Here is a 27767-nt window from a genome sequence, read left to right as displayed (position 1 = left end):
AGACTCAAAAGGTCACATACAATGCATTTATTTAGTTAGGAAGCCATAACTACATTCTACAGACTGTGACTTCAGTAACAGAAATTTACTTTCTCACAATTCTAGAGACTGTAAGCCCCAGACCAAGATCTGGCAACAGTAGTTTTTGGTGAAGGTTAGCTTCCTGGCTTGCAGACAGGCTACCTACCTACATGAATGTATCCCTCTATGGAGGAAAGAGAATGAAGGAAGAGTGGAAAGAGAAAGGGAAAGAATAGAGAGGAACTTCCTGGTGTCTCTTCATTTAACTTTAATTACCACATAAAAACCTTAGTTCCAAATGCAGTCAAATTGGGAGTTTGGATTTCCACATATGACTTTGGGGGATATAATTTAGTATATAGTATATAGTGTAGTTTTGTTTATGTAACGTTTTCAAAAATATAAAATGACAGGGATGGAAAGCAGATTACCAGTTACAAAGAGACTGGGATGGTGAGGGTTTGAGTATGTCTATAAGGGGCATTGTGACAGGACAGTGTTGTCTCTGGAAACAGGATATGTGCTTACAGGAGTCTGCACATATAAGGTAGCATAGAACTGCGTGTACATATTATACTACTATTGGTTTTGCTATTATATTTTAAATTTGCTATTATATTATAATCATGCAGGGTGCAACCAATGGGGAAAACTGGGGAGAGTGCCAATATGATGTAAAATATGATGTAAAAGAAATATGATAAAAAGACCTCTGTTATGACAGAGGTAGCTTTGTAGTTTTCTTTGAATCTATAATTATTCAAAATAAACCATTTACAAACTATAGCCCAGAGGGCTGGAGGTATGGCTTAAGTGGTAATAAATGCAATATCATGAGTTCAAACTCCAGTGTTACACACACACACACACACACACAGCCAGAAACCACAACAAAAAATCAAATTTGACTTTTCTAATGAAGACAAGAAACAATGAAATATGCTGTAATAACTATTAAACTAGGATTGTATTCCCATTGACTCCTTTTTGAAGTCAAGATGAAATAAAGAAATACTTGTCAATAGAAAAGAAATATTTGTCAATAGAGAAGCTTAATACCAACAGACAACCACCCCTCCAATGCTAATGCTAAGGGTTGTTTCAGGTAATAGCAAAAGTTCTCAGAGAAGTCCAAGATAAAAAGAAAAAAAATGATTAGTAAATTCATTAACAAAATCCTCAGCAAATGCAAATGCAGTTAAACTTTCCAGAAGAAACAGAAATTGACTATATATTCTAACTATACATAGATTAACAAATAGTGATGGAGAAAAAGCAGAATTTTTTAAAGGATAAAGATGCTGAGCATGGCGGCATTTATCTATAATCCCAGTTACTTGACAAAGACAGGAAGATCATGATTCATGATCAGTTCCAGCAAAATAGTGAAACACTAGCTGAAAAACAAAGTACAAAAGGCAAAAGATGGACTGAAGACATGGCTTAGGTGACAGAGCACTTGAGTAGCAAAGCACAAAGTAGAAAAGAAAAAGAAGAAAAGAAAAAAGAATTAGAAAAAAGTAGGACAAATAGAAACCATATAATAAGCACTATAAATAAATTCAAATATAATTTTAATAGAATAAATTCAGTTTTGAAGAAAAATTTGTTGCAGATATTAAAACTAAATCCAGGGGGCCGAGAGTTTGGCCTAGTGGTAGAGTGCTTGCCTACCATGCACAAAGACCAGGGTTTGATTCCTCGGTACCATATTCATAGAAAAAAGCCAGAAGTGCTGCTGTGGCTCAAGTGGTAGAAGCTCTAGCCTTGAGAAAGCCCAAGGACAGTGTTCAGTCCCTGAGTTCAAGGCCCAGGACTGGCAAAAAAAAAAAAAAAGCCAAAGCCAAGCACTGGTGGCTCACACCTGTAATCCTAGCTACTCAAGAGGCTGAGATCTGTGGTTTAAAGTCAGCCCCAGCAGGAAAAAAAATCAGGGCAATACTATGGCTCAAAGTAGCAGAACACTATCCTTAAACAAAAGAGCTCAGGAACAGTGCCCAGGTCCCGAGTTCAAGCCCCATGACCACCAAAACCAAAACAAAACAAACAAAAACCCAAATCTAGACATATACCACTTTCAAGAGAAATGCTTGAAATGTAAGATACAAATTACAAATTAAAAAAAAGAAAAAAAACAAAACAGAAGAACAGATGACATAATTAGGCTATTGTCAGAGAAAAATAGGCATTAAAATAAAAGTTAAGATCATAGATTCCCTGCCAAAGTAAGAGGGAAAAAACCTCTAGAGAATCAAAGTGGAATGACATGTCAAGCCAACTTTCCTCTTGTCCCTTGAGAAGTTCAAATGAGAATTGATCATCACTTGGTAAGGATGACAAGGAGAACATTAAAATACCAGAGAAGGAGCAGGTCTTGCACACTATACATATAGTTCCCTGATGAATCTTAACATTGTATCTCATTTTTCCATTGCATTTCAAATTTTTTAAACCTCTTATGGTTAGAAATTTTTCTGAACCATCAGATATTAGAAGGAAAGCTCTGAATTCCCTGATTATGAATCTTTTTAGCAAAAATTCTGGAGTATGGCTATGTATGTAAACGCGTGGCTATGTGCCTGGTACAGGCTATGTACACAAGCACACACATGTGCAAAAATCCATTATTAGGGATTGGGTTTTTCTGTTCTAGGATTTGTCTTCCAATCATATGTCTGGGAAAATACATTGAGACAACTCCCAAAGGTAATTTTTTAATGCTCTTAGTCAGCAACAGTAACCAACAGATATCCAAAGAAATATGAACACAGCAATACTTTTTGAGGGTGGTGTGGGAAGCATCTATTTGGCAATCATATTTAAATGTTGTTTTGCAATACAGAGCCTTAGGTCTTTAACTGGTAGATCAAGATCTAACAAAAATCCTAAGGATTTTCCTATGAGTTTTCTTTTCTTTTCATTCTTTTCCTTCTCTTTCTTTCTTTTTTATCTTTGTCTCTTTCTCTCCCCCTCCCTTCCTCCCTCTCTTCTCTCTTCTGTTCCCGGTCCCGCTCTCTCTCTGTCAATCATGAGGCTTGAACTTAGGGTGGGCATTGTTCCTGAGCCTTTTCTGCTCAAGGCTAGTGGTCTACCACTTTGAGCCACAGTACCAGCTCCACTTCTCTTTTTTTTGATGGTTGACTGGAGATAAGAATCTCACTGACTTTCCTACCCAGACTGGCTTTGAACCTCTGTCCTCAAATCTCAGTCCCCTGAGTAGCTAAGATTATGAGTATGTGCTACTGGCACCCTGATCCTGGGAAGTTTCTGAGACAGGAAGAGGAGAAAGCCCGCTCTACCCACTCCCAGATACTTGGTTGGTGAGGCTAAGAAAGCTGTATATTTAACGCATCTCCAAGGAATTCTAAGTCACACTACAGACTGAGAATTTAAAATTTAAGGGGTCTTATGACTTTAGCATAAAAGTAAGCTCATTTTCCACATGTTAATATATCAATTTCTCTAGAGCATTCCTTAGTTGTTTTATTCCACTGGCAACATAGAAATTGTAGACATTTGGGGGTCAGGAGTTTGGCCTAGTGGTAGACTGCTTGCCTAGCCGTGCATAAAGACCGGGGTTCAATTCCTCAGTACCACATACATAGAAAAAAAAAAGCCAGAAGTGGTGCTGTAGCTCAAATGGTAGAGCTCTTAGCCTCGAGAAAGCCCAAGGGCAGTGTTCAGGCCCTGAGTTCAAGGCCCAAGACTGGCAAAACAAAACAAAAAACATTCCTCTTTAGAAAGGACCTCCAGGATATAGAAACAAAAGCCATATGAGTGATTGTTGTCCTTAATGTACTATGTTATCTCTCATCTCTTTTGCTGTCCCTTGGTTATCTCATATTGTTACAGTATTTTACCTTGTTATCTGATATATGCTTATTTGGTTATTTGAAATAGGATAGGGAAGTGGGGGGAAACAAGATGAGGGGCAGGAGTAGGAGGAGGAAAATGGGGATCAAGACATGAGAAAGGGTATCAATATTTGTGAAGTAATGCACCTTTTATCTGGTGAATATAATGTAAACCTTCTATTAATTACAATAAAAATATATGAAAAAAGACATTGTTGACATTTGCAAGTGATATTCTCATTTTATTTGTTCTTTTACAAGCCCTGTTGGGTCTCTATTTCCCATCACACCTCATTTGTTTTCATCCACCTTGAAAGAACATGTCCTTATTCCCTCTGGTGGGAAATCTGGCCTTAGACCACATATAGAACAGTAGCCATAGGAAAAGGCAAAACTGGTCATGACTAGGGAATATAATGTATACCATCCTAAAGAAGATAGCAATAGTCTCAAGACAAGAACCCAATCCAGCAATCAGTTTACTGCAGTTATGATCAAATCTAAGAGGAAATGAAAATAATTTTAATTTGTGTAGTTACCTATGAAGTACATGTCTACTATAATATAACTTCAAATATTTTGCTGTGTTTTATTGTGGGGTGATGCATAGAAAGGTTACAGTTACATTCATCAGGTAGTGGGTACATTACTTATTGAACATTGATGCCCTTTCCCATATTTTTCTCCCACTTTCCCTCCCCCCATCAACTTGTTTTTCCCCTTCCTTTTTCTATTTCAAATAAATGTATGTACAATATACCAGATAACTTGAAGTATTTTTAAAATAGTTATTAAAGGGGAATACTGAAGGAAAAAGTAATTTAAAGTTTTTGAAAAAAGAGACAGCACAGCAATGAAATGGTTGGTCTGATTCCTTTTTCAGAAAGTTGTAGAATATTTCCATCAGAAAGTGCAAAAGTAAATAACTTCTACTATCAGTAATTTCATCAGACACAAAATAAGCACATGAACACAATTCAGCTTATTAAGAATGCAGTATATTGAGTGACAGTTCACGGAGGGAAATTTGAGGACTTGAAGCCAGTCTACGCAGAAAACTCTGTAAGACTCTTATCTCCAGTTAACTGCCAAAAAGCCAGAAGTAGGAGTATGGGTCAAGAGGCAGAGTACTAGCTTTGAATGACAATGCTAAAGTTCAGGTGCTACCTGAGCTCAAGCTCCACTACCATCACAAAAAAGAAAATAAAAAGAATTCATTATATAAGAGCCACTTAATAATTCATTCTTTGGCTAGACAGTAAATGTACTTTTATAGATTGAAACTCTGAGAAATAGTTCTGCTCCTTTCGTACATTCCCCATTTCTAGCACTGCTGACCACATAAAAGGATATTAAAATGTCTGTTGGCTAAATAACTTTTTTAAAAAAGACTCATTGTGCAGTCATGGATTCTTATGCAATTTCAGTGCATCGTTTTAAAGAGAAAATACTTAAAAGTTTCCTGAAATTAAAAAAATATATAGTTCATTTGCAGAAGGATGAAACTCATACTTGCTTTCTGATTGTCCAGATTTTGACAGGAATACAATAGAACAACTCCTTAACAGGTCTCACAGAAAGCGGTTTGGGATACAGTCTATTTCACCCAGCCAGGTTATCAGAATACAAGTCAGAATAAAAAAGGTTAGCATTTAATTCTCTTTCTGGAGGAAAAAAATATCACTTGAGTGTGGTAAAAAAAGAATATGGAATCCAAGAAATAATGGTGACAACTCAGAATAGCTGTGGGGGTAGAGGGAGGTAAAAAAAAAAAAAAAAAAAGAAGAACCCTGAAGGCAGATGTGAAGCAATTGGTTCAAATTAAACTAGTGGTGAGAAGGCTTGTAGATGAATGTATTTGATAAGAAATTGCATTCACTTCAGCAAATAATTTAAACAATTTAGAAATTGTAGGTAGGCATGGTAGTGTGTGATTGTAATTCTAGGTACTTGGGACCTAAGGAAGATCTCAATCTGAAGCTAGATTAGGCAAAAATGGTCTACAAGACTTCATGTCAAACACTATTTGGGTACAATGGTGTGTTCCTGTCTTCCCAGCTACAGGAAGAATGAGGTTGGGGTGGGGAGTAGTGTTAATAAGATCAACTTCTCTTCCGTAAGTAAGACTAAAGCTTGTGTTTGGTAGAGTGGATCGCTCATACAATGATTCCCAACTTAGAGTACAGTTATAACTACAGAGTTGTAACATATAATACATTTGCATTCTTCATTCCTTCAGTCAAAGTTCCAAAATGAGAAGATAACACAGAGACATGCATGGCCAAGATCATTGTAGCAGCAGCTTGGAATAAATCTTGCTGTAACTCACAATTTGTGGATTGTTTGTATGTATGGAAGCAAACATTCACAGGCACACTATCTAAAGCTGATAAATCAAGAACTGGAGGTGTAAATATGTTCATTAGACCCAATGGGAGGGACCCACCAGGGGAAGAGTAGAAAGACAAATGGTTGAAGAAATACTTAAGAGCTGGACACAGCGGCTCGTCTTTAATCCTAACTGTCCCTGTTCTCCATTTGTTCAAGGCTAACACTCTACCACTTGAGCCACAGTGCCACTCCCAGCCTTTTCTGTGATTAACTAGAGATGAGTTTCACAGACTTTCCTGCCCAGGCTGGCCTCAAAATGCAATCCTCTGATCTCAGCCTCCTGAGTACTTAGGATTACAGGCTTGAGCCAACAATGCCTGATTCCAATTCTTGACTAATATGCTAATATGTAGACAGAGTTTCATGAGTGAGGTGTTGTAGGAAGACAAACATGGTAGGATGGTACATAAGGAAGAGTACATAAGGAAGAGTCATCACAGCTGGTGGAAATGGTCTCAAGGGCTATTTTAGAAAGTGGTGTGGCATGTCAAAGCATAAACTATTAAATCAATAGAGCTCTTGTTGCCGCGATGGTCCCTGTGCAAGGGCTTTTTAGTGGGTTATATGCCGTCTACCATACGTAAAATTTTGGTTCCTCTCTCTTTCTCTCCTTCCCGCCCCTTTTCTCTCCTCCCTCTTTCTACGGATCTAATTCAGGGTCTTATGGATGCTAATACTTTTTTTTTTCTTACTTCTTCTCTCCTGTGACAAAATACTACTCTGGTGTCTAGGATCTTGAAGGCCTTGGCACAAGTGATCACCCTGGTTCAGCCTCCGTGGGCTACAGCTGCACCATCACATCTGGCAGTAGTACCTATTTTGAACCAAGTAATTCCATTTCTTTTCATCTGAAAGCCATACCATTTGGTTTTCTTTTTCCCCTAGGATCCTGAAAATTTTATTTTCTACATATCAAATTCCTAATACAGATTAATCTGAAAGAAGTCTGACCACAAGCATGCAGATTATTTCCCATTAGAGTTGATGAAGTCAGAGAAAAAAAATTTATTTTGAATATGTGCCATCAAAAATACCCACCTAATGTGGTCTTAAATGTTTATATGTGCTTTCTTCTTTTCAAATAAATTTCTATTTTAACTTCAAGATTCTGATGAATGAGGAAAATCGAAAACAAATATATCAATGTACCATCTAGGATAATGCAGCAGATTGCTATGTACACTGTGATTTGAAAGTATGTTCACTGAAAAAAATGCGAAACAGAACCACAAAACTTCATGAAAAAATATAACAATTCCTTTACTCCATCTACTCTTAGCTATTTCATATCACCACAAGAGAATTTGGACATAGCTTGTGCTGAAATTTAAAAAAAATTCTTTTTCCATAAAGCAAATGTGTAAATCTTGCTGTTTTTATTCTTTCTTCTCCTCTCCTATTTTTTAAAAAATAGAATTCTAGATTCTTTTAAAAAAAATTTTTGGTTAGGGGGTGGTTTCCAAACTGACTTGACTCCAGATACAGTCTCTGGGTTTGATCCTCGTCACTGAGATATACATAGATAAGTAGATGATGGATAGATGACAGATTGATCAATAAATGAGAGACAGATTGTAGAGAAAGATGACCAAAATTTAAACTATGAATTCAAATTGTTATACATTAAGAAGACTCAATTAAAAGAAATATCCAGTTGCATAAAGTGGAGGAGAAATCTAGTCTATTCTGTTAGAAGTGGAACAGTGTTTTCCTGTCTCTAGAACTGACTTTTGTAACTCTGAAAACAATCTTGGCCACATGTTTTGTCTACAAACAGATAAAGCTCCAGAAAGCCCAATATATCCATTGGGCACAGTTGAAGAGCACTGTGAGCAGAGTAGACATTTTTCTTATTAAAACAGTTGACTAAGAATCCAGGACAAGTCTGGTTACTTTCACTTCAACAGTTTTTTTTTTCTTTTTTATTGTATTTTTTTTGTCAGTCCTGGGCCTTGAACTCAGGGCCTGAGAACTGTCCTTGGACTTTCTCAAGGACAGAGCTCTTCCACTTGAGCCACAGCACCACTGCTGGCTTTTTCTATGTATATGGTACCAAGGAATTGAATCTGGGTATTCGTGCATGCTAGGCAAGCACTCTACCACTAGGCCAAACTCCCAGTCCTGTTTTCTTTTTTTTTTGCATTGCTTTGCTAGTCACCTTCATGATTCATTTTCCAAAAAAGAATGAGCTATTGACTCTATGTGGATTTGGTTATTTGTGGTCATACTGTGTAAACACCATGTTATTTCCTTTTGAAAATATTGAATCAGTTGCTCTACCACGCACTTCATGCAAGCGTTCTATTATGCATGAAGTCCTAACTATCCCCAAACATCAAATCTAGGTCTCCTAAGTCTTGCTCCCATTGTCTTAGTGCTTTTTGTACTTAACCTCTCTTCCTTCTTTCTTGATACTTGGCTTTCCTTAAAGACAAAATCCTATTGATGACTTACTTGACTTTCAATCTGTCAGGTCTTAGGGTCTTTTTTTTTTTTTTTTGGTTGGTCCTGGGCCTAGAACTCCGAGTCTGGGCACTGTCTCTGAGCTCTTCAGCTCAAGACTACTGCCCCACCCCTGGGCCTGGGTGTTGTCCCAGAGCTCTTTGGCTCAAGGCTACTACTGCCCTACCTCGTGAGCCACAGTGCCACTTCCAGTTTCCTACTGGTTAATTGGAGATAAGAGTCTCACAGTCTTTAGTGACAGGGCTGGCTTTGAACCACAATCCTCAGATCTTAGCTTTCTGAGTAGCTAGGATTACAGGTGTGAGCCACCTTGCCTGGCTTTCTTTGTGTCACTCTTGCCTGCTACCTTCTGCCCCTCCATTGACTATGTGTACAAATAGGATTATGTGTCCAGTGTGTCCTGGCTTTTTCAGAGCAAACTCTGGTCCACCTGCTGTGTCCATCTTTTCTTCTCATTAACTACCTTAGCTTTCCTCTTCCTCAACATTCACCAACTTCAGAATCTAACTGGGTCTCTGATCCAGCAAGCTTAGCATTTTCCCACCACAATGAATATTGTAACTGGTGCAGATGTCCAAGGCGTATGAGCAGAACTCTCAATAGATTAGGAGTAAATCTTCTGCTTCCTTGATACAGTAGAATGCACGAAATAAGAAGTGATACTCTTGGAGGAGTAGTTTTGTGATCCGTTCTGTTCTGTTTTAAAATTTCATTTTTAACTCCTATTGCAGAACAAGGTAAACTATACCTCCTTTAAGAATAGCTCAGTCTGGGGCACCATATGTAAAACAAGCACAAGACTGAGAAAAATAGAGGAAGCCAATTAAGGATCTTGGGATCAGGGAAACAACTCAGCAATGAGTTCTGAGTTTTCTTCTTGCCTTATATATCCTGGACTGAATCCTGGGGCAGGAGTACCATAGGAAAAAAATGTTTTTAATCTAAGAAATGCCTGCTCTCTCTGAAGGATAGGAATGATGTAACATTGCAATACAGAACACATTTGAACAATAACTGTCCAACTGTAGTCAAAGACAGTAGGAAAACATAACTTTACCCCTACTCCAGTCAGCAAAGGCTGAGTAGAGCACCTGGGCTCTCATCTTTGCTAGAAATTCCTCATGGCTCCCCCCCCACACCCTTTCCAGGGTGGGATCAGAAGAAACCAAGTGAGGAATCACAACTTCCATCCATGGAAAATGACAGACAGAATAGCACAAAAACTTTTTTTTAATGCACCAAACATTTGCAAAGGCATTAAGTAGAAAAGGCAAATCTTAAAAGGTCATACAGTATCTGATTTCACTTACAGAACATTCTTGGAATGATAAAATTATAGAGATGGAGAAAAGATTAGTGGTTTTCAGGGGTTATAGTCAGTGGGCAGGGAGTGGGTGTGATTGTACAGTATAAGGACAGCTTTTGAGAACTCTTTGTGGTAATGGGGTAATTCTGTATCTTGATTCTGGTGGTAGTTACAGGAACCTATACATGCAATAAAATGGTGCAGAACTATAGACACACATTGCAGGGGTACCAGTTTTCTGGTTTTAATATTGTTGTAGTTATGAGCTATGAATCATTGGAGGAGATAAGATGAAGGGTACAAAACACCTCGTTCAGTTTTTGCAACTTCCTGTCAATCAGTGATTATTTCAAAGTACAAAATATTTTTTTTAAAGCTATATTCCCTTTGTTCTTTTATCTGTTTGTGAAGGGCTAGGGGGATAGAAATGGGGGGACAAAGGGTGAACAAAGGGTGAGCAGTGGTTCTTGTGGCACTATGTTGAAAATGAACTTCACAACTTGTGGGTGGGGATGGAAGAGATACTGACTGGGAAACCAAGACTCTGGACAGACTGCCACAGACTCTTCTTAATGGGTCTACCCTGAGGCATGTATTCTTTAGCTTGGACTCAGTGATAAAGAACATTTCCTCTGGTCCTCAAGGGACATGGAGTGTGAGATAAAAGGGAACTTATGGTGTAGCCACCCTAGTACAATTCAGTAATTAGTTATCTGCATGACCTCCCACAAATGCCTTGGGTCGCCAGTTCCAAGGCTTTGGCAGGTCCTGTCTGTGATTCTACCTTCTCCCAAGGATTGGCCTACCACACTGATAGACCTACACCCAATTTCACACCACCATCAGCCAAAGGACAAACTGGCTGCCATTGCCCATCAGTTCTTGGACCTCAAGCTGTGCAGTTGCCATGACAGAAATGATGCAAGGAAGCTATGAAGGTAAAAAGGGCATCCTATTCCTCAGGCTGCAGCCACCAGGCACAGACGCTATGCTTTTGCTTGATGAAAGGAATAAAACTCATTACATAGTACATACATGTTTCATATGATTCCACCTACTTCAGGTTACTTAACTCCTGTATGGGCTTACCTGCCTCTCCCTTTTTCATTCATCAGTCTCTCTTCATTTCTACCTACCTGCTGATGCTTGATATACAATTCTGTTCGCAATCTCCTTGTATTCTCCCTTTCTAAAACACTAGACAATTGTCCTATGGCAGTTTATTCTGCTACAGGCAATCTCCTACACTTCCTCATATTAGAATTGCCTTTCTCTAGTATTCTAGCTAGCTGGGGAAGAAATGAAAAGCTTGATTCACAAGATGAAAGAATGTCAGCATCATTCAGAGAATCATCTTTTAAAAGAAGGACTTCTAGAAACTGTGCTGAATTAAGCAACAGCCTCTGGTGTGTTTTCTTTGATGAGGAAATGCTGGGTGGATAGACTTATTCATGTAGGAGAATCCAATGTGCTTCCACTAATTAATCTTCTAAGGATTAATTTTCTCCTATGGCAGAATCAGAGAAATTATGAAAAACATTAAACAAAAAACTACCAAATCATGAAAAATAATGTGAATCATAGAATTATCTAGTTCAGAGGCTCCCCTTGAAGCATACTTCTTCATACCACAAGGAAACTAGTGAGTCTCCAACAGCACAAAGAGTAACTGAGAAGAACACTAGTAAAGATTGGATTACTTCATCTGTGTCCACCTATTCCTTGTTGGTAATTTTAACCCTGTTTCAAACCATTCTTTGCAGCTCTCATGCTTGCCCTTTTAATTCCATCTCCTGTTTATTATTATCATTATTAGTTGCCATTTCTGGGGCTTGAACTCAGGGCCTAAGCACTGTCCTTGGGCTTTTTTAATGCTAGATCTCTACCACTTAAGCCACACACCACTTCTGGCTTTTTCTATGTATGTGGTATGGAGCAATTGAACCCAGGTCTTTGTGCGTGCTAGGCCAAACTCCCTGCCCCTCCATTTCCTATTTTTTGAGTGGGTAAAGTGGAGAAACTGTTGTGAATGAGCAGGAGTGGGAGAATGGGAATGTTGAAGAGTGCTTGGTTATAAAGTCACTTGTGAGAAATGCATTTGATTACATAGTAGAATTTAGATCGAACATAATGTATCCATATAGGTTTTCTTTCTCCCTTCTCTTCCTCCCTCTCTCTGACTCTTTCTTTCTTTCTTTCTTTCTTTCTTTCTTTTTTTTTTTTTTTCCAGAGCTGAGGACAGAACTTCAGGGCCAGGCAAGGGTTCTTCTGCTGAGCTAAATCCCCAACTCCTAGGTTTTCTTTTAACTGCAAAATATTTTGCAACCAGATTTTATATTGGGCTACTCAGTGGTACATAAATCTTTTTTTTTTTTTCCCCTGAAACAAAAAACAAAACAGTGTTGCTGGTGCTTACACCTGTAATCCTAGCTACTGAGGAGGCTAAGACTGAAGATTGCAGTTAGAAGCCCAGGCAAGAACATCCATGAGACTCTTACCTCCAATTAATAGTGTGTGTGTGTGTGTGTGTGTGAGAGAGAGAAAGAGAGAGAGAGAGAGAGAGAGAGAGAGAGAGAGAGAGAGAGAGACAGAGAGACAGAGAGACAGAGAGACAGAGAGACAGAGACAGAGAGACAGAGAGACAGAGACAGAGACAGAGAGACAGCCAGGGGAAAAAAAAAGATGTCAGAAGTGGAATTGTGGCTCAACTTGTGGAGTGCTAGCCTTGAGCACAAAAGCCCAGGGCTCTTAATTCAAGCCTGAAGTCCAGCACCAAATGCTACCTCCCTTCTCCACCTCCCTCCCAGAAAAACAGGTTTTATTGAGGTAATTTGACATACCTAAATTTACTTGTTTCAAATTAAAAACTATTTTTAAGTATACAGAGTTGGACAGTCGTCACTACAGTCTAATTTTAGGACATTAACACTACAAAAAGACCTTTTATATCTTTGTAGTCACTGTCAGTTTCTATCCCCCAGCTCAGATGTGCCTTTTCTAGATATTTTATATAAACAGAATCATACAACATGTGCACTTTTCCATATGGTTTTCACTATTCACCTTAATGTTGAGTCTCACAAGGACCTTTTTTCCTGGGCTGGCTTACAGCCATGATTCTCAGATCTCAGTCTCTTGAACAGTTAGGATTACAGGCTTAGACCACTGGCACTCTTTATCAATAGTTTCTTTTTATTGAGGAAGTTTTGTATACACATACCACATTTTGCTCATCTATTCAGCAGTTCATGTATATTTAGATTGTTTCCATTTTTTACTATTATAACTAATACTGCTATGAATAGTAAGTGCAAGCTATATGATTCTACTTTCAAATCTCTTGCGTATAATTAGGAATGCAGTCATTGGATGTCTTTAATATATACCTTTGTCAAAACCTGATAAACTTTACCAGAGCGGCTACACTGTTTTCTATTTCCATGAGTAATTTATGAGAGTTCCAATTTGTCCACCTTTCTACTAACTCATTGTTGTCTGGGCTTTTATTTTTTTAATTGCAGTCGTTGGAGTGGGTGTGAAAAGCCTTACCATTGTGGTTTTAATTTGCATTTCCCTAAGTGACTAATGATGTTGAACACTGCTTGTTAATCATTTAAATATCTTATATGGTAAAATGTATTTTAATTGGACAAAACAATAATTGGATTCTTCCATAATTAGATTCATCGTTTTTTTATTTAACTGGATTGAGTTCTTTATACATTTTAGATGTAAAATCTTTGATCAGACATATGACTTGTAAGTTCTTCATACTAATTATCTATCATGTTTGATACAGTATTAACAGACTACATTTTTATTTCAAACAGGCTAATTATTAGTGTGAAACATTAACAGGCTAGTCACTGACTTTGACTTTGCTTCCAAATATAAGTACTTTTGTGAGTCTTTTTTTTTTTTTTAATTTTTTGATTGTGGTGGCAAAACCTTGATATCCCAGCACTTGGTGGTACAGGTAAAAAGGTAGCAAGTTCCAGGCCAGCTTAAACTACTTAGTTGACCTTGATACACACAGAGAGTAAAATGACAGCTTGACACATCTACTTTCCAATACAATTTGTGGAAGATATGGATAATTACAAATAGCATACATTACAAAAGGTAGATTTCGGTGACTTTTTTTTTTTTGTGGGGCAGGAGGGCTTACAGCTTTTTGGTCTTGAGTTGGCAATGGAATACTAAGGGCCTTGCACGAAGCAGGAAAGCACTCTCACCATGGAGTTGCACACCCAGCCTGACTGCAACGTGCACGAGGAAGTTTCCGAGGGGGCCATTTAAATACTACTACAAATGACAGTCTCTCACGGCAGCTGTGGTTGGCAAGCGCAGGGACACACGTTTCTGAATGACTTTAAGACACATTAATCCAATAAAAGGGCGGTGGGATCGGAAGATGGGGAGCTCGGGCCTTGCAGTCTCCGGGGTCGGGCGGGGCTGCGTTCGGAGAATGAGTAGCAAGGACAGCTTTCCACGGGGAAAACGGAAAGAAAGGCTCTCCAAGCAGTCCCGGTTCTGCCCGAGCTCCCTCCCCCCTTCCCCCCCGCACCGCACACACACACTCCGGGCCGGGTCGGACGCCTCCCCCCCGACCACCCTTCCCTGGGGCCTGGACTCGGCGCCTCCTGCCCGCACGGCCCGGCGCGGGATTCTCGGGATCTCCGAGGCGCCCCCTGCCCCCGCCGGACACTACGCGTGGCTCCAGGCGGTCAGGGGCGGCCTGGACGCGGTGAGCCCCCCCCCCTCATTTTCTCTCCCACGCCTCGCCCCCAGCCATCCCGGACCGGCTCGACGTGACTCCACTGGCTGCGGCGGCCTCTTTGTCCGTACCTAACTTGTGGGGCTGGACGGCAGGGCTGAACCTAGGAGCCCGGGCGGAGCCCCCTAAAGCCTCGGCGCCTCTTCGCGGGTCCGGCCGGCAGGAAGGGATCGCGAGCTGCCGGAACCGCTCGGGTCGGTGGGCTCGCCGCACGGGGCGGGAGGAGGGGGGGTGCATCCGGGTGAGCGCGCGCGGCGCCCCCGCCTCCCCCGCGCAGCCGCACGCGCCGCCGCCGAGCACGCCGCGCGCTGCGAGGACCGCGCCCGAGCGGCCTGCGGGGCGGCCCTGCGGCCCCGGCCCGCCGCGCTGAGGGGGCGCCGAGTGAGCAGGCGAGCGGCCGCGGCGGCATGCGGGGCGGTCCCGACTAGCGCGCCCAGGCCCCGGCGCGGAGGCGGGGGAGGGCGCGGCGGAGGCGGGGCTCGAGTCGGGCCCGCCCGCCCGCCGGGGGGAGCCGCCGGCAGTGGCCGAGGAGGCGGCGCGGCGGACGGCGGCCCGAGAGTAGCGCCCGCGCTGCGGCCCGCGGGACCGCGCCGCGACCGCCCGGGCGGGCTCGGACGAACGCCCGCCGCCGCCGCCGCCGCGCGCCGCGTGCCGCGCGAGGTGAGTGTCCGCCCGCGCCGGGGCCGTTCCGCGGCCGGGGGCCCGGGGCCGGGGGTAGCCGGGGAGGAGGAGGAGGCCCGGTCGTGTCTGCGTCCCGCGTCCCTTTGTGGCCGCACGGCCGGGGGCCGGGCCGGGGACTCCCGGGCTGCGGGACACGCGGCATCTTTGGTTGGCGGTGCGGCGAGCAGCGAGTTTCCGTCCTAGTTTGACATTGAGTTGGAACCGTTTTTTCTTCTTCTTCTTCTTCTTGAGAAGACGGAAGTTTGTTTTATTGACCGAAATATAGCTAAATATGGCTTCTGGGTCCGGTGGTGTGGTAGTCGGACCACCGCGGTGCCAGCCTGACCCTCGGGGGGCCGGCGTGACGGGGGAGGGGAGGACACGCCGGCCGCCCGGGGCGGGGGCTCCCCGGCCCGCTGCCCGCCGACCGGACCCGGGGTCCAATTAGCTAAGGTCTGTACTTGGAAAGTAGCGGGGCTTTAGGTAAGGTGGCAGCCCTTCCCGGAAGAACGAATGAATGAAATGTCATTTACTCACCCATGATAGATAATGTAATATTCATTTAAATATTTACCCGAATGGTGGTGACTTGCATTGTCCTGACCCCCTTACCTCATCAACTTTCCTAGGCGACCCCACCCCTCTCATTTCTGACCTTGGCCTAATTCTCAAAGCCAACTGAACTAACCTACCCGTGGGCCAAACTCCCTTGGCATTTTCTGCCATGTGTAGGCAGTTTTTATGCTTGTGAACTGTTTCTGGATAGCACAGAATGTCACCTCAGTCATAATTTGTTAACACATTACTTTATGATAATTTGAATCAAGAACCCTGAAAGGTAGGGGGTGGAGTGTCCTAATTTCACAGATGAGAAGGTTGAGGCCTCAAAAAAGTTGAACTTTACAGGTCACATGTTAAATGGCAGAATTGGGGTTTTAAAACTAGACTTCTTTCAGTCAGGCTCTCTGTACGTGTAGAACTGAACTGTCCAGTGTGGCAGCCACCAAATTCGTGGAGTTATTGAAATTATAAAATTTCATTAAAAATAGCTCATTAATCACTAGCCACATTTCAAGTGCTACGTGGCCAAACGTGGCAAATGGCTACAACTTGAACATTGCTGGTCTTGATCATGTATCCTCTTGATCTGTTGAGTAAATATTGAGTGCCATCTGTGTAATTTATAAGTCATGGGTATACTATGGTGGATGGGAAACAAAATGTCTTTGTGTATTACAAGATAGTTTTAGGTTGTTTCCATGGTATTGTGGAGCTTTGCTATTTCAAGCTTGTGGGCCAGCAACATCCCTCTCACCTGGGACTACAGAAGTAATTCAGAAGCTCAGGCCCCAGCCCACATTATCTCAGTTTCTTCTTCAACACAATTCCAGGTTATTTGTGTGTACTTTGAAATCTGAGAGGCCAGAGATATAGCAGAGGGCAGTGATAACTGGCTTTCATGATACAGTCTTGTAAACTGAAACTTTTGGGAACTCTTATTTATGCAAATACTAGTTAACTACCTAGTTTCCACTTTGGAGTTGAAGTTTTATGAGGGTAGAGGTTATAACTTCCTTCTCCCTCTCCTTCTTCCCCCACCAAAGCCTCCCCTCCCCCATGAGCTTGTGCTCATTGACTAGTGCTTTACCAACTGAGCCATGTCTTCAACGTCCATACCTTTAGAGACTTCACAGTCCCTGGTAAGCAGTCAGCCCCCAATACTTCCTAAATAAATTAATGAAATAGAATAGTCAAAACTGGTAGGCAATCCATGGCATCAGGTAAGATCAGAGGAGAACTGTAACTATAAATAGATGGATCTACTTACATCTTTTCAGCTGGAAGCTCTGGCTACCTGACCAGCTTTGTTCCTATCCCAATCTGTATTCTCGTGTTTTTTTTTTTTTTTTTTTTTTTGAGACAAGGTCTGTCTAATCCAGACTGGCCTCAGATTTGTGGTTCTCCTGTCCTGCTCAGCTTCCAGAATGCTAGGGTTACTGGAGTGTACTGCCCTCTGCCTAACTCTCTAACATAGAATCATATTCACTGATGTGAATCTTAATCATATGTTAATGCTTCATATAGGCTTGATTTTTTTTTTAACTTCAGACTTCATTTGGATACCACCAGTTTGCCCATTAATATCCTCCTTTTGTTCCAGGATGCATTTCAAGGTACTGTGCTGCATTTAATAGGCATTATGTCTCTTTTTCAGATTTTCTCTATCAGTCTTTCCTTATTTTTTATAACTAATGGCCTGGTAGAGTACTGTGCTGGATTTTCTTTCTTTCTTTCTTTCTTTCTTTCTTTCTTTCTTTCTTTCTTTCTTTCTTCTTTTTAACTTTCAGGTGGGAATAGGGTCTCTTCAACTTATACCCCTGTTGGTCCCAACCTTATGCTCAAGTGTGCTCAGCCTTCAGCCGCACACCACTATACTGGACTCTGGCTTTTATGAATTGCTTTTTATATACCAGATAGGATCATTATCAGTTCTGGGAAAAGGATCAGACTCATAGGAAAGAAAGGGACAATAGAGATAACCCTATTTCTGCTGTTAGTGTTTTTTTTTTTTTATGATGTGTATATCCTTAGTACTTAGTTTCAATAATAGATTTCTTGGATGTAGTTCCTAATTGGTTGAGATTCAGAAGTGTTACAGCATCACATTGTGTATGGAAGCTTTAAACCACACTGTGTTTTAGTTTTACTGTAAGTTAGGTTATAGGTTGAAGTGGAAAAGGAAGAAAAAGGAGAAATCAGATTCAGGCACATAGAATACAATTAGGAGTGGATACTTACTGTTCATTTATTTAGTTGGTATTTATTGAAAGATTAACAGATACCAGATTCAGTGCCAGAGACTCAAGATGACTTGGGGCAGGGAAGCATTAAACCAATGAACATACAGATTAAGTCCACACACAATTACTGTAAAACGCGCTGGAGAGACTGGATAGAAGGAGTTAAGGATAGAAGTAAGTGATAGGGGAGTTGGGAGTGTATCCTCTTTTAGTTGGTTAGGTTGGAAGACTTCTCTGAGTGACTTAAAAACACATTTATTAATCTGTTACTTGTTACATATGGCAATTAGAGTCCCTTTGACCTGAAACCTCTTGCTTGTCCTCAGTTCAGAAAATTTCCTTTTAGTGGTTTTGAACCCTGATTCTCTGTTTCTCTATTGCTTTCTCCTTCTGAAGCTGCTGTAACATTTGTTTCATAGTTACTCTTTTCCATGCCTCATGTTTTTTTTCCCCGCTAATTTGAACTCCTGTCCCTGGCCCTCCCTCATTACTCTATAAACTGTTTATTCGTTTATTCTGTCTCCCTTATTTCTTAACACACACATGACTCTCCATGGGCATGGTGCTTATTTCTGGCTCAGTGTTTCTGTGTCTTTTTTTTTTTTTTTGATTGTAAGGATGTCCCTTCTTCATTCCCACACAGAGAAGTGCTGCTTCTTGTTCAAATATTTGATCATATCTCATCCCTTTTATGAAGCCTTTTAGTGTCACTTTTACACCTGTTGTCACTCTACTTGAGCATGTAATGTTTGAGGGTTTGGGTAAAATGTATTTATATCAGTGTGCTCTCAGTATAGTATAAAAAACAATAAGTTTACAGATTTGAATTGTTCGTATTGGGTGATGACCCTTAGTAAGTGAAGGTCTAGATTTTTTAAATTAAGCTTTATTGTAAGATAATAGACGTATGTACAGTTAAAAAGAATAATTCAGATTTCCAAATAATCGTTATCCAGATACTCCCAATTGTATCATTGCATTTGCTTGCAGTACAGTGTCACACTTTCAGTAGTGATTCTGATTCTTCAGAATCTCAGCCTGTGTGACTGGGATATCAGGCACTTGTCACTCCACTCTTCTATTGGCTAGAGAATGGGGTCTGTTGGCTAGAAAGGGGGTCTTGAGTATATGCCCAGACTGGCCTGGAACTGTGATCCCTCCCATTTCATTTTCCCAGGAAGCTGGGATTACAGTTGTGAACAACTGAACCAGGCTAGAATAATGTGGTTTTGGTTTTTTGGTTTTTTTTTTTTGTAGTTTACTGTTGAGCTTTGAGAGTAGTCCTTGTGTCAGAGATTCATTTATTTGTAGTAAAAATAGTATTTAAAAACTAGTAGTGTAAAAGACTAAAGTTTTGTTCAAGTCCAGTTTTATTCTTTGATGAATGAAGTCTAAGAATTCTTTGCTTACTTAGGTTCAAAAGATTTTCTCTATAATGCCTTTTTTCCCCCTGAAATTTCTTGAGTATTATATGATCCATTTTGAAGTAATTTTTTTTGTTTATCGTGTCTTTAAAAAAATTACTGCTTATGGATGTTCAATTGCTATTGCACCATTTCTTGACTGCAGCTTTTTTCTATTGCATTTATATGCTTATCGAAAAGCAGTTGATTATTTTCATGTGTCTGTTTCTGCACCCTTTGTTCCACTGATCCACATGTTTGTTGCCAGTGCCATAGTTGTGGTTATTCTACTTGTGTCCTAAATCTTTAAATCAGGCACATTGATTCCACTTTAGTCTTAAAATTTTGTTTTATTTTCCTTCCTATAAGTTGTAGAATAATCTATATTTACAAAAACATCCTGTTGGATTGTGATAGAAATTGCATTAGACTGGAATCAATTTGGGGGAAGATTGATATCTTTACTGTGATGCATTTTTTAGTCTATGATCATTGTTTGTGTATTTATTTAGATCTTTGATTTCATTCATCAGCACATTGTGTATTTTTATTGTACAAGTCCTATTTGATTTTATTGGACTTTTTGTAAGATACATACATACATACATACATACAAATATAATTTAGTAACTAAATGGAATTGCATTCTTAATTTTGGTGTCTATGTGTTCATTGCCTAATTATAAAAATATAACTTTATGTTGATGTTACATTCTTTAGTATTGTTGGATCTGTTTATTCTATGAGTTTGTTGTTGGTTTCTTTTTCTTTTTCCCTAGGTGATTTCTTGATACTATTTTACGTAGACAGTATCATCTATAGGTATAGGTATAGGTGATTTTTACTCAGTGCATTGCGTATTTCTTTTTTTTTTTAATGATATTTCCTTTTCCCTGCTACATTGACTAAAGCTGACACTGTTCAATAAGATTGATGACAAAAAAAAAAAATCCTTGCCTTGTGTCTGATCTTAGGGAGTAATGTTCATGCATTGTGTTTCATAGCACTCTTTCCAGGGTAAGAAAGTTTTCTCTACTCGTATCTTTCTAAAAGTTTTAAATCATAAGTGAATATTGAATTTTCCTACTGTTTTTGTACATTTGATATGATTGTGTGATTTTGTGTTTGTTTTCTGCGGTGGAAAGGGATTGAACCCAGGTCCTCTCATATTCCAGTTATGTACTCTACCACTGAATTACAATTTTTGGTTTCCTTTTTGATACATTGGGTTAAACTGATAGTTTTCTAGCTAGCATCCCTGATTAAGTTTCACCTGGTCAATGATTGTTTTCATATAATACTGAATATTACTTACTAAACTTAGCACTATAATTTTCCTTCTCACACAGTTTCAGCTATGTCCCACAAATTTTGATACATTTTTACTTTTATACTTTTTTTTTTTTTGCCAGTCCTGAGCTTCAGCTCAGGCCTGAGCACTGTCCTTAGACTTTCTCAATGCTAGAGCTCTACCACTTGAGCCTCAGCACCACTTCCAGCTTTTTTCTATATATGTGGTACCGAGGAATCGAACCCGGGTCTTTGGGCATGCAAGGCAAGCACTCTACCACTAGGCCAAACTCCCGGCACCAAACTTTTGTACTTTTTATGTTTGTTATTTTTGTGCATACACACATAGTATTAGTCCCTTCGCACTAAGTTATACTATCCCTGTTATTAGCATTGCTATTGTTGCTTTCTTTTGCTTATCTATTTTGATCCTTTCAACCTGCCATACTGAATATTTGAAGTAGGTTTCTTATAAATAGCGTATAGTGGTTCATGTTTAAACCAGTTAGCCAGTTCCTGTCTTTTCATTGATACATTAAACATAAGTACTCTAAATATAAGTACAACTATATTAGATCCTAACCATACTGGTTTTTTTTTTTTTTTTGCTTCCTGTTTCATGTTTTATTTCTTCCCCTAACATCTTGCAGTTTACAGGAACATTTAACATTAAAAAAAATTTTGATTATTGATTCTAATTTTTAATTGCAGTTTTTTTTATTTTTTTGCTTTTGATGCAATCTTGGGCCAGCACACTCTCCCTGAGATCTTTTTGCTCAAGACTAGCATTCTACCACTGGAGCCACAACTCCACTTCCAGCTTTTTGGCAATTAATTGAAGATCATAGTCTCACAAACTTTCCTGTCCAGGTTGGCTTTGAACCTTGAAATCCTCAGATCTTAGTCTTTTAAATAGCTAGTATTATAGGCATGAGCCACTGGTTCCTGTCAACTGTAATTCTTTGTATAGAATTATTTATTAGTTACTTTAGATAGTGCTTTGTATATAATATATATTTTGATACTATACTACATGTGTATAATTACATGCATGTATAATGTATATACTTATATACATATACATATTATACTCATTTAGTAGTATAATTTGACCTATCCATGTGAAATGTACTTCTTACCATCATTTATATTCCTGTTTATAATTTTAAATACAGTTAGAACCACATCTGACAGTGTTCTAATTTTAGCTTTCACCAGTTAAACATAAATTAGGTAACTTAAGGGGACAATGAAAGCTTGCTATATTTCACCCCCAAAGCCTATTGTGTTTAGCCATATTTTGCTTACTATGTTCTTTGTTAATGCCTCAAGATTTTCTTTAAAATTTCCTTTCTGTTTAAGAACTTCTTTACCCCTTCTTTTAAGTTAGGTATTTTGATGAAAATTTATTTTAGTTTTTTATTTATTTTATTGTTAGAAAGATGTTGTACAGAGAGGTTACAGTTTTATAATTCAGGTAAAGAGTACATTTCGTTTTTCTTCTTCTTTTTTTTCTTTTTTGCCAGTCCTGGGCTTGGGCTCAGGGCCTGAGCACTGTCCTTGAACTTTCTCAAGGCTAGCACTCTACCACTTGAGCCTCAGCACCACTTCCAGCTTTTTTCTATGTATGTGATACCGAGGAATCGAACCTGGGTCTTTGTGCATGCTAGGCAAGCACTCTACCACTAGGCCAAACTCCCTGCCCCATGAGAGTACATCTCTTTTTGCACCATGTCATCCCTTCCGTTGCTTTCTCCCAATATATATTCTTTTGTATATGAATGTTGTTTTTTCCTTTAGTTTTTTCAGGGGATAGGGTTCTTTGTTGATAATTCTTCTAGTCCTTGAGAAGTATTAGAGTTTATATAGGCCAAAAAATTACCTTTAAATCATTTTTCTTTTGTAGTTACAATATGATTTTTTTTTTTAGAACTTTCCTGCATGTGCAGGCTTTGAACCTCAATTCTCAGATCTCAGCCTCTTAAAGTAGCTAGGATTAACAGGCTTGAGTCATCTGTGCCTGGCTCTTTGTGTTGTTGTTGTTTTTGTTTTTCTTTTCCAAATTAAAGTCTGGATATTTTATTAGAATGTATGTCATATTTAAGCCTTTTGTTTTCACTGGCTTTTTTTTTTTCCTTTTTAACAGCACACCAGCAGAGAAGAGAGGACACCAATGTTACTGTCATGAAAAGTTACAAGTATAGTCTCTCCACCTGGCTTCCCTTGCCTCAAGTATTGAATTTTTTGCTCTATGGGAATAGAGGCCCAGGGTCCTCAGGGTGAGGGTATGGAAGGAAGAATGACTTGTTACTAACTGATGTGGATGAGAGCTTGAACTTACTAGTTGACCTTCTGGAAAACCTTGACATGGAAAGGCTTGCAGGCCTTGATGCAGCTGGTGCATATGTGAAGTTTAGCTTGCCATTTACTGTTGTACTGGGCCACTGCCTGTTTTGTGGCAGTATTCTGAAGTCTTTATTGTCAGAATTACCCTTCCCCACTTAAGACCTTCTTGGGTAATATACTGATCTACTGAATTGTCTCAGAAGCAAATAATTCTCAGAGGACCTGTTTCAACATTTGTATATTTCATTGGCTTTTCCTACTGTATGTAAAATATCAATTGCAAATTAAAATGATATTGAAAGCTATAATATGTAACTCCCATGTTAAGAATTATTAGTGAGAAAGTCCTTTTGGGTAGGTTGGGTTCAAGGGCTAGATTCCAGTCGTAAAAAATTAGTAGATCAAATAGATGTCAAATTGCTACCTCTCTGGTTACCTCTTCATGGAGCAGTTACTGGCTTGTTGTCCACAGGCTACACTTAACCTAGCATTGCCTAAAGTATCACTGTTCTTGAAAACTAACCATTTTAACCTTTCTTCTTTGTGTGTGTGTGTGTGTGTGTGTGTGTGTGTGTGTGTGTGTGTGTGTATGTATGTGTATGTACACTCACGCACGCATGTACATGCACACACATGTGCCAGTCCTGAACTCCTGAGCTTATGGTCTCAAGGCAAACACTCCGCCACTTGAGCCACAGTTTTACTTTTCTCTTTGTATTTTTGTAAGACATTTTCACTGTGAAATCATTTAAAAATTCTTCAGGAAGAGATGTTTGGGAATGTTTTTAAGGCAGACATAGCAATAATAAGGGTTGAGAATACATCTCGGGCTTCAGGTTTTCTGTTTATATCTTCAATTTTTAGAATTCTTGTAAATTTTTGTAGAACTATATGAGTCCTTTAATGAGCTAGGTGTATCTATAATCCCAGTTATTTAGGAAGCAAAGTTCTGGAAGGTTATGGTTGAAGCCAGGCCAGTCCAAGCAAAAAGTTGGTGAGATTCCATCTCAATCAATAAGCCAAGCATGATGGTACATGCTTGTGCTCCCAAGACATTTCAGAAAGATTTTCTGTGGTCTGAAGCTGATCCAAGGCAAAAACACCAGACCCGTCATAAATAAATAAATAAATAAATAAAGCAATAAAAAGGTTAGAGCTTGGTCCAGTAGTAGAGCACCTGCCTAGCAAGTTAATTGTAATTCATGACTCCAGGCATTAGAGAACACATGATTGGTTTGAATTCAATATGGTGTCTACGCAGTGTTTTTGGTATCTTTTGGTTGATAGTGTTGGCTATGGTTCAAACATTGTGGGACATACAATGAAACCTTTCTAGGGACCCAGGAAATAATTGAAGACTATTCATAAGATTGAGATGTCCTAGTTCTTGCTAGATTTTTCTGTACTTAGCATTTATAGCTTCTACTAAAATGGTTTTTAAAGAATAACTTCATTTAAAGAAAGGGGTAGTGTGCATTGATTGGTGGAGTCATATGTTAAATTATTGGATTGTTAATTTGGAAATTATACATTATATCTTACAATTTATTTATTTTGCTTCAGTTAAGAGTGAGTAAAAATTTCTGGGAATGTTGAAACTCTTATTTTCCCATTCCTAGGAATTAGTCATCAGTAAGTACTTTTCTGACATTTACCTGTTACTGTGTGTGTATGGCTAGGACTATAAAAAGGTAGGAAGGCAGAACTCAAAGTGGTGAAGCCTGACTGCCTTGGAGATTAAATGCCATTTTTTGCTCATAGACTGCATAATTCAGCTGAATTATTTTTAAATGTTTACATGCAGAGAGAATACAGTCTGAAGTAAACAGACTGTTTTAGGGAGATTCGCCAAGAGAGTTTCTACTTCTACCCCAAGTTAGGGTACAAGAGATGCAAACAGCTTTGCCATTGGGGATGGAAAATGGTGGCAAGATGGTCTCTAATCTGCAACTTGGCGAGGAAATAACAAGGTGGAGGGAAAAGGGTGGTTAATTGTAGACTGAGAATCTTTGAACAGGGCTGGAAATGGTTTCACGAACTACCTTTGGTGCATTTTAGTGCATGAGATATATAGAAAATCCTGGAGAGAAATGACCATTTGTTTCAGATGCTCATACTGGGAGTGCTTTTAAGTTTGGGAGGGGTGCAACTCTGGCAGCACAGTAGCTGGTACATACCTTAAAGTCTCTGGCCTCATATGAGAAAGATATTAGGGCAACAGAGAATTAGTTCTGACAGATTGGAATCCAGATATTGATCATTGGAGATGGGACTGCAAAAAATGTAAGTAAAACTATGTAGATAGCATTGGCTATGTACCAAGCATTAATGTAAGTGGTGCTGTACTGACATGGCAGTCATTTGATTTTTTTTCTATCAGTATATATCTAGGATTTTACTTTACCTTTATAGTAAGATTAAATGGAGAGGTTAAATAGTGAAGCTGGCATTTACACTAAGAAAAGCCGTCTTTTCTAGCAGAGTGGCTACCTTCCTTTTTGTCAATCTTGTGAGAATTGTTTTTCTACAAAGTTCTGACTTTGGCCAGGTGGCTTGGCCTTTGCTGATTGCATTTTAGTTACATTCTATTGTAGTAAGAACTATTACATTGAGTTTTAGTGACATCTTGTTCCTGTTAATTAAAATATATCCTGTTGTGGATTATGAATTCAGCCAATCTGAGCAGAGGGGCAGTGCCTTATGCACCAGAGTTAAAAAGGTAGTGAATCTGCCTGTTTTGTGTGCTTGCTTGTGAGTTTTTGGCTAATAGTGCACTCTACTGGAGAAGTAAACTTTGTTTTGTCCAGTTCCTTTGTCCTTATTCCTATGAAACCCCACTGTCCTGGAGTGTATCTAACATATACTTGTCTTTGTGTCTGTGCATTTAATACATCAGTCTGGCTCCATGTAAACATGTATTAGACTGTCTTGGGTGTGGAGTAGTTTGGGCAAGTTTCATAGAGGTTTTGAAAAGCAAACAAGTGTATGGATATTTAGAAGATAGAAGGGAGACTAACTCATTAGGTCAGGTGACTATGCAGGAACACATTGGTACCTTTGTAGAGATGGAATCAAGTGTTCTTGATAATGGGCAAAGGAAAGAAAGTTCAGTAAATGGATGCTTCCATTAACAAAAATGGAAAAAAGCAGAATTTGAAGATAGTAAGTGGGATGAGTGTGCCTCCCCACCCAGTGCTGTCATGCATGTTAGTCAAGTGCTATGCCATTGAGCTATAACTCTAATCTTCAGTGAATGTGTTTTGAGGATATGTCCAGTTGATATAGGTACTAATGAGGGACTCAAAGTGTAACTAACCTGTAGGTATCATGGTTGAAGGAATGGACCTTGCAGAGATCAAGACTAGTAGCTCAAGTGAAGGTTATCATGATGAAGATAATAGTTGAAGAATAAACCTGAGGCAGTAGTTACATTTGGAACCCCAAAGGAGGAAATTTCTTTTACATGCTCATTGAGTAAATTTTTATTATCTGGTTTTAAATATTTTGTATCAGGTGCTATGAATACAGAATGAGAAGATGGTTTCTATTCTTAGTTGTTCCTGTAGTCCATTGAACCAGAGAGAATTAGAGACAATAATGGAGAAATGACATTTCAGTGGTGATCTAGTGGTCAAAAAGTTTTTCATAATATAAAGAATGGGGTAAGAAGGTCCCAGTACAAATAGTATGTGCAGAGGCCCTGCAGAGAGAGATCTTGTTCTGTTTAAGGAACTGAAATATCAATGTGGCTGAAAGGACCTTGGTACAAAGAAAAAGAGGATGAGATAAAGGTGAAAATTTGTCATAGAAAGCTGATGTAGGACCTGTTTTGAACGGGAAGCAGTGCTGCTTGAGTATGTTTGATCAGTGGTGGCAGAGGATTTTTGTTTCTTCAAAGGAAGCAGGAGACTTCTTTTCAAGTTCTTGATTTTTAAAAAAAAATTGATTTAAGAAATTTTGGAGGTGGAGGAGAGGGAGAGAAAGAGTAAAACTCATTTCACAATGCTGGCAGTTGCTTCTAGGAAAGGGCTATTGGAGTCAGTTCGTGAGTATGAGAAAGAAGACTAATTTGTAGAATAAGGGAGCCAATGCTATGGAAAGTATTAAGTATTAAGTATTCTCTATAGAGTATTATTATTGAAAAGGTGGTGGAACTCAGGGAGAGGAACCAAAAGAATATGAGGCAAAGTGAGGCAGAAGGAGCCTGTGTCTGATGAGGTAGGATTTCTTTGCTGTCCAATGGAGGATTGTGTTTGGGATCAGTAAGAGCAGTGAGAGGAGTTGTGAAGAATAGTTTACAATGAACTCAGTGTTGTTTCAGAACTTGTTCAGTGTTACTAACTTGTAAGTTAAAGCAGATCAAGGGAATAATGGATTTTGGTTACAGATCATAAGACTGAAAAGTCCAATGAAATGAGGAAATTTTTTTGTGTCAATGCATAATTATAAAGGTTG

General features: G+C 39.5%; 1 protein-coding gene across 2 annotated transcripts in view; it reads left to right on the top strand.

The window, feature by feature from the left end:
• Positions 1 to 15381: 15381 nt before the first annotated feature.
• The window catches only part of Galnt1 (polypeptide N-acetylgalactosaminyltransferase 1), an 83757-nt gene continuing 71371 nt past the window's right edge, over positions 15382 to 27767 (top strand). Inside the window, exon 1 of one of the 2 annotated variants that reach the window (XM_090353243.1) lies at positions 15382 to 15472. The gene's annotated coding sequence lies outside the window, so the exon portion shown is untranslated. Of the gene's footprint in view, positions 15473 to 17629; positions 17647 to 27767 lie in introns of those variants that run through there. The other variant, XM_090353244.1, reaches the window with a different exon arrangement.

Source organism: Megascapheus bottae, chromosome 19 (genome assembly GCF_031878675.1).
Source record: "Megascapheus bottae isolate mThoBot1 chromosome 19, mThoBot2.hap1, whole genome shotgun sequence".
Lineage (NCBI taxonomy): Eukaryota > Metazoa > Chordata > Mammalia > Rodentia > Geomyidae > Megascapheus > Megascapheus bottae.
Note: the sequence above shows the minus strand (reverse complement) of the source record. Positions and strands in the feature narration are given on the sequence as shown.